The sequence below is a fragment of the Bidens hawaiensis genome, unplaced genomic scaffold (assembly GCF_021521415.1).
Source record: "Bidens hawaiensis isolate Kalapana, Puna unplaced genomic scaffold, B.hawaiensis_p1.1 tig00019557_1, whole genome shotgun sequence".
Lineage (NCBI taxonomy): Eukaryota > Viridiplantae > Streptophyta > Magnoliopsida > Asterales > Asteraceae > Bidens > Bidens hawaiensis.
The window spans coordinates 203,812-215,319 of NW_027492970.1; the positions used below are offsets into that span (position 1 = coordinate 203,812).

An 11,508-nucleotide genomic window follows, 5' to 3' on the forward strand; every position below is an offset into this window, starting at 1 on the left:
ATAATTATTGATCCGATTCTTTCTTATTGTAATAAAATGTTTTATGGTAGTCTCCTAGACAAAATTTATGATCCGATTCAGTGTTTCGACCCATCTTCAGTTTTTCCTCCAGCTCGAGTGCTATCTCCTTTGGCAATAAGACCAAAATATCGAACGGGCCACGGGGTGGCGTGAGGACATAATTATTGATCCGATTCTTTCTTATGGTCATAAAATATTGTATGGTAGTCTACTAGACCGAATTTATGATCTGATACAGTTGTTCGACCCATCCTCAGTTTTTCCTCCAGCTCGTGTACTACCCCTTTTGGCAATACGACAAAAATTTAGAGCCGGCCACGGGGTGGCGTGAGGTCATAATTATTGATCCAATTTTTTATTATGGTCATAAAATATTGTATGGGAGTCTCATAGACTGAATTTATGATCCGATTCAGTGGTTCGACCCATCCTTAGTTTTTCCTCCGCTCGTGTACTACCCCCGTTGGCAATACGACCAAAATATCCAACGGACCATGGGGTGGCGTGAGGGCATAATTATTGATCCGATTATTTCTTATGGTAATAAAATATTGTATGGTAGTCTCCTAGACCGAATTTATGATCCGATTCAGTGTTTCGACCCATCCTCAGTTTTTCCTCTGGCTCGTTTACTACCCCCGTTGGCAATACGAACAGAATATCGAACGGGCCACGGGGTGGCGTGAGGGCATAATTATTGATCCGATCCTTTCTTATGGTCTTAAAATATTGTATGGCAGTCTCCTAGACCGAATTTATGATCCGATTCAGTGGTTCGACCCATCCTCAGTTTTTCCTCCAGCTCGTGTATGCACAAGATATCGAACGGGCCACGGGATGGCGTGAGGACATAATTATTGATCTGATTCTTTCTTATGGTCATAAAATATTTTATGGCAGTCTGCTAGACCGAATTTATGATCCGATTTAGTGGTTCGACCCATCCTCAGTTTTTCCTCCGGCTCGTGTACTTCCACCATTTGGCAATACGAACAAAATATCGAACAGGCCACGGGGTGGCGTCAGGGCATAATTATTGATCTGAGTTTTTCTTATGGCCATAAAATATTTTATGGTCGTCTCCAAGACTGAATTTATGATTCGACTCTGTTGTTTGACCCATCCTCAGTTTTTCCTCCGGCTTGTGTACTACCCCGTTTGGCATTACGAACAAAATTTCGAACGGGCCACGAGGTGGCGTGAGGGCATAATTATTGATCTGATTCTTTCTTATGGTCATAAAATATTGTTTGGCAGTTTCCTAGACCGAATTTATGATCCGATTCCGTGGTTCGACCCATCCTCAGTTTTTCCTCCGGCTCGTGTACTACCCCCGTTGGCAATACGACCAAAATATCGAACGGGCCACGGGGTGGCGTGAGGGCATAATTATTTATTCGATTCTTTCTTATGGTCATAAAATATTGTATGGTAGTCTCCTAGACCGAATTTATTATCCGATTCAGTGGTTCGACCCATCGTCAGTTTTTCTTCCGACTTGTGTACTATCCCTTTTGCAATACGGTAAAATTTTCGAACGGGCCACGGGGTGGCGTGAGGTCATAATTATTGATCCGATTCTTTTGTAATGGTCATAAAATATTATATGGTAGTCTCCTAGACCGAATTTATGATCCTATTCAATGGTTCGACTCATCCTCAGTTTTTCTTCCGGCAAGTGTACTACCCTCTTTGGCAATACGACCAAAATTTCGAACGGGCCACGGGGTGGCGTGAGGTCATAATTAGTGATCCAATTATTTCTTATGGTCATAAAATATTGTATGGGAGTTTCCTAGACCAAATTTATGATCTGATTCAGTGGTTCGACACATCCTCAGTTTTTCCTCTAGCTCGTGTAATACCCACGTTGGCAATACGACCAAAATATCGAATGGGACACGGGGTGGCGTGAGGGACAAATTATCGATCCTATTCTATCTTATGGTAAGAAAATATTGTATGTTAGTCTACTAGACCGAATTTATGATCCGATTCAGTGTTTCGACCCATCCTCATTTTTTCCTCCAGCTCGGGTATTACCTCCTTTGGCAATACGACCAAAATATCGAACGGGCCATGGGGTGGCGTGAGGACATAATTATTGATCCGATTCTTTCTTATGGTCATAAAATATTGTATGGTAGTCTCCTAGACCGAATTTATGATATGATACAATGGTTCGACCCATCCTCAGATTTTCCTCCGACTCGTGTACTACCCCGTTTGGTAATACGACAAAAATTTAGAACGGGCCACGGGGTGGCGTGAGGTCATAATTATTGATCTTATTTTTTATTATGGTCATAAAATATTGTTTGGGAGTCTCATTGACTGAATTTATGATCCGATTCAGTGGTTCGACCCATCCTTAGTTTTTCCTCCGGCTCGTGTACTACCCCCGTTGGCAATACGACCAAAATATCCAACGGGCCACGGGGTGGCGTGAGGGCATAATTATTGATCCGATTCTTTCTTATGGTAATAAAATATTATCTGGTAGTCTCCTAGAACGAATTTATTGATCCGATTCTTTCTTATGGTCATAAAATATTGTATGGTAGTCTCCTAAACCGAATTTATTATCAGATTCAGTGGTTCGACCCATCGTCAGTTTTTCCTCCGACTTGTGTAGTACCCCTTTGGCAATACGACAAAATTTTCGAACGGGCCACGGGGTGGCTTGAGATCATAATTATTGATCCGATTATTTTGTTATGGTCATATAATATTATATGGTAGTCTCTTAGACCGAATTTATAATCCTATTCAATGGTTCGACTCATCCTCAGTTATTCTTCCGGCTCGTGTACTACCCCCATTGGCAATACGACTAAAATTTCGAACGGGCCACGGGGTGGCGTGAGGTCATAATTAGTGATCCGATTATTTCTTATAGTCATAAAATATTGTATGGCAGTTTCCTAGACCAAATTTATGATCCGATTCAGTGGTTCGACACATCCTCAATTTTTCCACAGGCTCGTGTACTACCCCCCGTTGGCAATACGACCATAATATCGAATGGGCCACGGGGTGGCGTGAGGGACATAATTATTGATCCGATTCTTTCTTATGGTCATAAAATATTGTATGGTAGTCTCCTAGACCGAATTTATGATCTGATACAGTGGTTCGACCCATCCTCAGTTTTTCCTCCGGCTCGTGTACTAACCCCTTTGGCAATACGACAAAATTTAGAACGGGCCACGGGGTGGCGTGAGGTCATAATTATTGATCTGATTTTTTATTATGGTCATAAAATATTGTATGGGAGTCTCATAGACTGAAGTTATGATCCGATTCAGTGGTTCGAACCATCCTTAGTTTTTCCTCCGGCTCGTGTACTACCCCCGTTGGCAATACGACCAAAATATCCAATGGACCACGGGGTGGGGTGAGGGCATAATTATTGATACGATTCTTTCTTATTGCAATAAAATATTTTATGGTAGTCTCCTAGACCAAATTTATGATCCGATTCAGAGTTTCGACCCATCCTCAGTTTTTCCTCCAGCTCGTGTACTACCCCCTTTGGCAAAACGACAAAAATTTCGAACGGGCCACAAGTGGCGTTAGATCATAATTATAGATCTGATTCTTTCTTAGGGTCATAAAATATTGTATAGCAGTCTGCTAGACCGAATTTATTATCTGATTCAGTGGTTTGACCCATCCTCAGTTTTTCCTCCGGCTCGTGTACTACCCCCTTGGTAATACGACCAAAATTTCGAACGAGCCACAAGGTGGCGTGAAGGCATAATTATTGATCTTATTCTTTCTTGTGGTTATAAAATATTGTATGGTAGTCTCCAAGACAGAATTTATGATCTGATACAGTGGTTCGACCCATCCTCAGTTTTTCCTCCGGCTTGTGTACTACCCCTATGGCTATACGAAAAAAATTTTGAACGGGTCACGGGGTGGCGTGTGGTCATAATTATTGATCCATTATTTCTTATTGTAATAAAATATTGTATGGTAGTCTCCTAGACCGAATTTATTATCCTATTCTGTGGTTCGACCCATCCTCAGTTTTTCCTACGGCTCGTGTACTACTCCTGTTGGCAATACGACCAAAATATCGAACGGGCCACGGGGTGGTGTGAGGGCATAATTATTGATCCGATTATTTCTTATTGTAATAAAATATTGTATGGTAGTCTCCTAGACCGAATTTATTATCCTATTCAGTGGTTCGACCCATCGTCAGTTTTTCCTCCGACTTGTGTACTACCCCTTTGGCAATACGACAAAATTTTCGAACGGGCCACGGGGTGGCGTGAGGTCATAATTATTGATCCGATTCTTTTTATATGGTCATAAAATATTATATGGTAGTCTCCTAGACCGAATTTATGATCCTATTCAATGGTTCGACTCATCCTCAGTTTTTCTTCCGGCTCGTGTACTACCCCTTTTGGCAATACGACAAAATTTTCGAACGGGCCACGAGGTGGCGTGTGGGCATAATTATTGATCTGATTCTTTCTTATGGTCATAAAATATAGTATGGCAGTTTCCTAGACCGAATTTATGATCCGATTCCGTGGTTCGACCCATCCTCAGTTTTTCCTCCGGCTCGTGTACTACCCTCGTTGGCAATACGAACAAAATATCGAACGGGCCACGGGGTGGCGTAAGGGCATAATTATTGATTCGATTCTTTCTTATGGTAATAAAATATTGTATGGTAGTCTTCTAGACCGAATTTATGATCCGATTCAGTGGTTCGACCCATCCTCAATTTTTCCTCCAGCTCGTGTACGAATAAAATATCGAACGGGCCACGGGGTGGCGTGAGGATATAATTATTGATCTGATTCTTTATTATGGTCATAAAATATTGTATGACAGTTTCCTAGACCGAATTTATGATCTGATTCAGTGGTTCGACCCATCCTCACTTTTTCCTCCGGCTCGTGTACTACCCTCCTTTGGCAATACGAACAAAATATCGAACGGGCCACGGGGTGGCGTGAGGACATAATTATTGATCCAATTCTTTCTTTGGGTTATAAAATATTGTATTTCAGTCCCCTGAGACCGAATTTATAATTCGATTCAGTGATTCGACCCATCCTTAATTTTTTTCTCCGGCTCGTGTACTACCCTCTTTGGCAATACGACCAAAATTTCGAACGGACCACGAGGAGGCGTGAGAGCTTAATTATAGATATGATTCTTACTTATGGTAATAAAATATTGTATGGCTGTCTCTTAGACCGAATTTATGATCCGATTCAGTGGTTTTACCCATCCTCGGTTTTTCCTCCGGCTTGTGTACTACCCCCTTTGGCAATACTGGAAAAATTTCGAACGGGTCACGGGGTGACGTGAGGGCATAATTATTGATCCGATTATTTATTAGGGTTATAAAATATTGTATGGCAGTCTCCATGACCGAATTTATGATCCGATTCAGTGGTTCGGCCTATCCTCAGTTTTTCCTCCAGCTAGTGTTCTACCCCTTTGGCAATACGACAAAAATTTTGAACGGGCCACGAGGTGGCGTGAGGTCATAGTTATTGATCCGATTCTTTCTTAAGGTCATAAAATATTGTATGGTAGTCTCTTAGACCGAATTTATTATCTGATACAGTGGTTCGAACCATCCTCAGTTTCTCCTCCGGCTCGTGTACTACCCCTTTTGGCAATACGACCAAAATTTCGAACGAGCCACGAGGTGGCATGAGGTCATAAATATTTATCCGATTCTTTCATATTGTCATAAATATTGTATGGGAGTCTCATAGACCGAATTTATGATCCGATTCAGTGGTTCGACCCATCCTCAGTTTTTCCTCCAACTAGTGTACTACCCCTTTGGCAATACGACAAAAATTTCGAACGGGCCACGGGGTGGCGTGAGGTCATAATTATTGATCCGATTCTTTCTTATGGTCATAAAATATTGTATTTAATTCTCCTAAGACCGAATTTATGATTCAATTCAGTGATTCGACCCATCCTTAATTTTTTCCTCCGGCTCGTATACTACCCCCTTTGGCAATACGACCAAAATTTCGAACGGGCCACGGGGTGGCGTGAGGGCATAATTATTGACACGATTCTTTCTTATGGTCATAAAATATTGTATGGTAGTCTCATAATCCAAATTTTTTTCCGGCTCCTGTACAACCCCCCTTTGGCAATACTGGAAAATTTTCGAACGGGCCACGGGGTGGCGTGAGGGCATAATTAATGATCCGATTCTTTCTTAGGGTCATAAAATATTGTATGGCAGTCTCCTAAGACCGAATTTATGATCCGATTAAGTGATTCGACCTATACTCAGTTTTTCCTCCGTCTCGTGTACTACCCCCTTTGGCAATACGACCAAAATTTCGAACGGGCCACGGGGTGGCGTGGGATCATAATTATAGATCCGATTCTTTCTTATGGTGATAAAATACTGTATTGCAGTCTGCTAGATCGAATTTATGGTCCGATTCAGTGGTTCGACCCATCCTTTGTTTTTCCTCCGGCTCGTGTACTACCCCCCTTTGGCAATACGACCAAAATTTCGAACGGGCCACGGGGTGGCGTGAGGGCATAGTTACTGATCCGATTCTTTTTTAGGGTCATAAAATATTGAATGGCAGTCTCATAGACTTAATTTATGATCCGATTAAGTGGTTCGACCCATCCTCATTTTTTCCAACGGCTCGTGTACTACCCCCTTTGGCAATACGAACAAAATATCGAACGGGCCACGGGGCGGCGTGAGGGCATAATTATTGATCCGATTATTTATTAGGGTCATAAAATATTGTATGGTAGTCTCCTAGACCGAATTTATGATGCAATTCAGTGGTTAGACTCATCATCAGTTTTTCCTCTGGCTCGTGTTCTATCCCCTTTGGCAATACGACCAAAATTTCGAACGGGCCACGAGGTTGCGTGAGGGCATAATAATTGATCCGATTCTTTCTTATGGTAATAAAATATTGTATGGTAGTCTCCTAGACCGAATTTATGATCCGATTCAGTGGTTCGACCTATCCTCAGTTTTTCCTCCGGCTCGTGTAACACCCATTTTGGCAAGACGACCAAAAGTTCGAACGGGCCACGGGGTGGCGTGAGGGAATAATTATTGATCCGATTCTTTCTTAGGGTCATAAAATATTTTTTGGCAGTCTTCATGACCGAACTTATGATCCGATTCGGTGGTTCGACCCATCCTCAGTTTTTCCTCCAGCTAGTGTACTACCCCTTTGGCAATACGAAAAAAATTTTGAAGGGGCCACGGGGTGGCGTGAGGTCATAGTTATTGATCCGATTCTTTCTTATGGTCATAAAATATTGTATGGTAGTCTTCTAGACCGAATTTATTATCTGATACAGTGGTTCGACCCATCCTCAGTTTTTCCTCCAGCTCGTGTACTACCCTCCTTTGGCAATACGAACAAAATATTGAACGGGCCACGGGGTGGCGTGAGGGCATAATTATTGATCCAATTGTTTCTTTGGGTCATAAAATATTGTATTTTAGTCTCCTAAGACCGAATTTATGATTCGATTCAGTGATTCAAACCGTCCTTAATTTTTTCCTCCGGCTCATGTACTACCCCCTTGGCAATACGACCAAAATTTCGAAGGGCCACGGGGTGGCGTGAGGGCATAATTATTGACTTGATTCTTTCTTATGGTCATAAAATTTTGTATGGTAGTCTCATAATCCAAATTTTTCTCCGGCTCGTGTACAACCCCCCTTTGGCAATACTGGAAAAATTTCTAACGGGCCACGGGGGTGGCGTGAGGGCATAATAATTGATCCGATTCTTTCTTAGGGTCATAAAATATTGTATGGTAGTCTCCTAAGACCGAATTTATGATCCGATTCAGTGATTCGACCCATACTCAGTTTTTCCTCCGGCTCGTGTACTACCCCCTTTGGCAATACGACCAAAATTTCGAACGGGCCACGGGGTGGCGTGAGATCATAATTATTGATCCGATTCTTTCTTATGGTGATAAAATATTGTATTGCAGTCTACTAGATCGAATTTATGGTCCGATTCAGTGGTTCGACCCATCCTCAGTTTTTCCTCCGGCTCGTGTACTACCCCCTTTGGCAATACGACCAAAATTACGAACAGGCCACGGGGTGGCGTGAGGGCATAGTTATTGATCCGATTCTTTCTTAGTGTCATAAAATATTGAATGGCAGTCTCATAGACTTAATTTATGATCCGATTAAGTGGTTCGACACATCCTCAGTTTTTCCAACGGCTCGTGTACTACCCTCTTTGGCAATACGAACAAAATATCGAACGGGCCACGGGGCGGCGTGTGGGCATAATTGTTGATCTTATTATTTAATAGGGTTATAAAATATTGTATGGTAGTGTCCTAGACCGAATTTATGATGCGATTCAGTGGTTAGACCCATCATCAGTTTTTCCTCAGGCTCGTGTACTATCCTCTTTGGCAATACGATCAAAATTTCGAACGGGCCACGAGGTGGCGTGAGAGCATAATTATTGATCCGATTCTTTCTTATGGTCATAAAATATTGTATGGCAGTCTCCTCGACCGAATTTATGATCTGATTCAGTGGTTCGACCCATCCTCAGTTTTTCCTCCGGCTCGTGTACTACCCTCCTTTGGCAATACGAACAAAATATCGAACGGGCCACGGTGTGGCGTGAGGGCATAATTATTGATCCAATTCTTTCTTTGGGTCATAAAATATTGTATTTCAGTCTCCTAAGACCGAATTTATGATTCGATTCAGTGATTCGACCCATCCTTAATTTTTTTCTCCGGCTCGTGTACTACCCCATTTGGCAATACGACCAAAATTTCGAACGAGCCACGGGGTGGCGTGAGGGCATAATTATTGACACGATTCTTTCTTATGGTCATAAAATATTGTATGATAGTCTCATAATACAAATTTTTCTCCGGCTCGTGTACAACCCCCCTTTGGCAGTACTGGAAAAATTTCGAACGGGCCACGGGGTGGCGTGAGGGCATAGTAATGATCCGATTATTTCTTAGGGTCATAAAATATTGTATGGCAGTCTCCTATGACCGAATTTATGATCCGATTCAGTGATTCGACCCATACTCAGTTTTTCCTCTGGCTCGTGTACTACCCCTTTTGGCAATACGACCAAAATTTCGAACGGGCCACGGGGTGGCGTGAGATCATAATTATTGATCCGATTCTTTCTTATGGTGATAAAATATTGTATTGCAGTCTGCTAGATCAAATTTATGATCCGATTCAGTGGTTCGACCCATCCTCAGTTTTTCCTCCGGCTCGTGTACTACCCCTTTGGCAATACGACCAAAATTTCGAACGGGCCACGGTGCGGCGTGAGGGCATAGTTGTTGATCCGATTATTTATTAGGGTTATAAAATATTGTATGGCAGTCTCCATGACCGAATTTATGATCCGATTCAGTGGTTCGACCCATCCTAAGTTTTTCCTCCGGCTCGTGTACTTTTTCCTTTAGCAATAATGGCAAAATTTTGAACGAGCCACGGGGCGTCGTGAGAGCATAATTGTTGATCCGGTTATTTATTAGGGTCATAAAATATTGTATGGTAGTCTCCTAGACCGAATTTATGATGCGATTCAGTGGTTAGACCCATCATCAGTTTTTCCTCCGGCTCGTGTACTACCCCATTTGGCAATACGACCAAAATATTGAACGGGCCACGGGGTGGCGTGAGGGCATAATTATTGATCTGATTCTTTCTTATGGTCATAAAATATTGTATGGTAGTATCCTAGACTGAATTTATGATCCGATTAAGTGGTTCGAGACATCTTCACTTTTTCCTCCGGCTCGTGTACTACCCATTTTGGCAATACGACCAAAAGTTCGAACGTGTCACGGGGTGGTGTGAGGGCATAATTATTGATCCGATTCTTTCTTAGATTCATAAAATATTGTATGGCAGTCTCCTAAGACCATATTAATGATCCGATTCAGTGATTCGACCCATACTCAGTTTTTCCTCCGGCTCGGGTACTACCCACTTTAGCAATACGACCAAAATTTTGAACTGGCCACGGGGTGGCGTGAGGGCGTAATTATTGATCCGATTCTTTCTTATGGTCATAAAATATTGTATGGTAGTCTCCTAGTCTGAATTTATGATCCGATTATGTGGTTCGACCCATCCTCAGTTTTTCCTCCGGCTCGTGTACTACCCCTTTGGCAACACGACCAAAATATCGAACGGGCCAAGGGGTGGCGTGAGGGCATAATTATTGATCTGATTCGTTCTTATGGTCCTAAAATATTGTATGGTAGTCTCCTTGACCGATTTTATGACCTGAATCAGTGGATAGACCCATCCTCAGCTTTTCCTCCGGCTCGTGTACTATCCCCATTGGCAATACGACCAAAATTTCAACGGGCCACGAGGTGGCGTGAGGGCATAATTATTGATCCGATTCTTTCTTATGGTCATAAAATAATGAATGGTAGTCTCCTAGACCGAATTTATGATTTGATTCAGTGGTTCGACACATCCTCAGTTTTTCCTCCGGCTCGAGTACTAACCCATTTGGCAATACGACAAAAATTTTAAACCGGCCACGGGGTAGCGTGAGGTCAAAATTATTGATCAGATTATTTCTTATGGTCATTAAATATTGTATGTTAGTCTCCTAGTCCGACTTTATGATTCGATTCAGTAGTTTGACCGATCCTCAGTTTTTCCTCCGGCTCTTGTACTACCCCCTTTGGCAATACGACCAAAATTTCGAACGGGCCACGGGGTGGCGTGAGGGCATAATTATTGATCCGATTCATTCTTATGGTCATAAAATATTGTATGGTAGTCTCCTAGACCGAATTTATGACCCGATTCAATGGTTCGACCCATCCTCAGTTTTTCCTCCGGCTCGTGTATTACCCCCTTTGGCGATACGACCAAAATTTCGAACGGGCCACGGGGTGGCGTGAGGGCATAATTATTGATCCGATTCTTTCTTAAGGTCATAAAATATTGAATGGCAGTCTCATAGACCGAATTTTTTATCCGATTAAGTGGTTCGATCCATCCTCGGTTTTTCATCCGGCTCGTGTACTAACCCCTTTGGCAATACGAACAAAATTTCGAACGGGCCACGAGGTGGCGTTAGGGCATATTTATTGATCCGATTCTTTTTATGGTAATAAAATATTGTATGGTAGTCTCCTAGACCAAATTTATGATCCGATGCAGTGGTTCGACTCATCCTCAGTTTTCCCTCCAGCTCGTGTACTAACCCCTTTGGCAATGCAACTAAAATTTCGAACGGGCCACGAGGTTGCGTGAGGGCATATTTATTGATCCGATTCTTTTTATGGTAATAAAATATTGTATGGTAGTATCCTAAACCGAATTTATGATCCGATTCAGTGTTTCGACCCATCCTGAGTTTTTCCTCCGGATCGTGTACTACCCTCTTTGTCAATACGACCAAAATTTCGAACGGGCCACGAGGTGGTCTGAGAGCATAATTATTGATATGATTC

At 42.3% G+C, this 11,508-nt stretch overlaps 1 long non-coding RNA gene across 1 annotated transcript; it reads left to right on the forward strand.

The window, feature by feature from the left end:
• Positions 1–9,251: 9,251 nt before the first annotated feature.
• LOC143558549 (uncharacterized) lies at positions 9,252–10,866 on the forward strand. The gene is made up of 2 exons (XR_013139766.1): positions 9,252–9,439; positions 10,686–10,866. It is a non-coding gene; the product is annotated as an uncharacterized LOC143558549 (long non-coding RNA).
• The last annotated feature ends 642 nt before the right edge of the window (positions 10,867–11,508 follow it).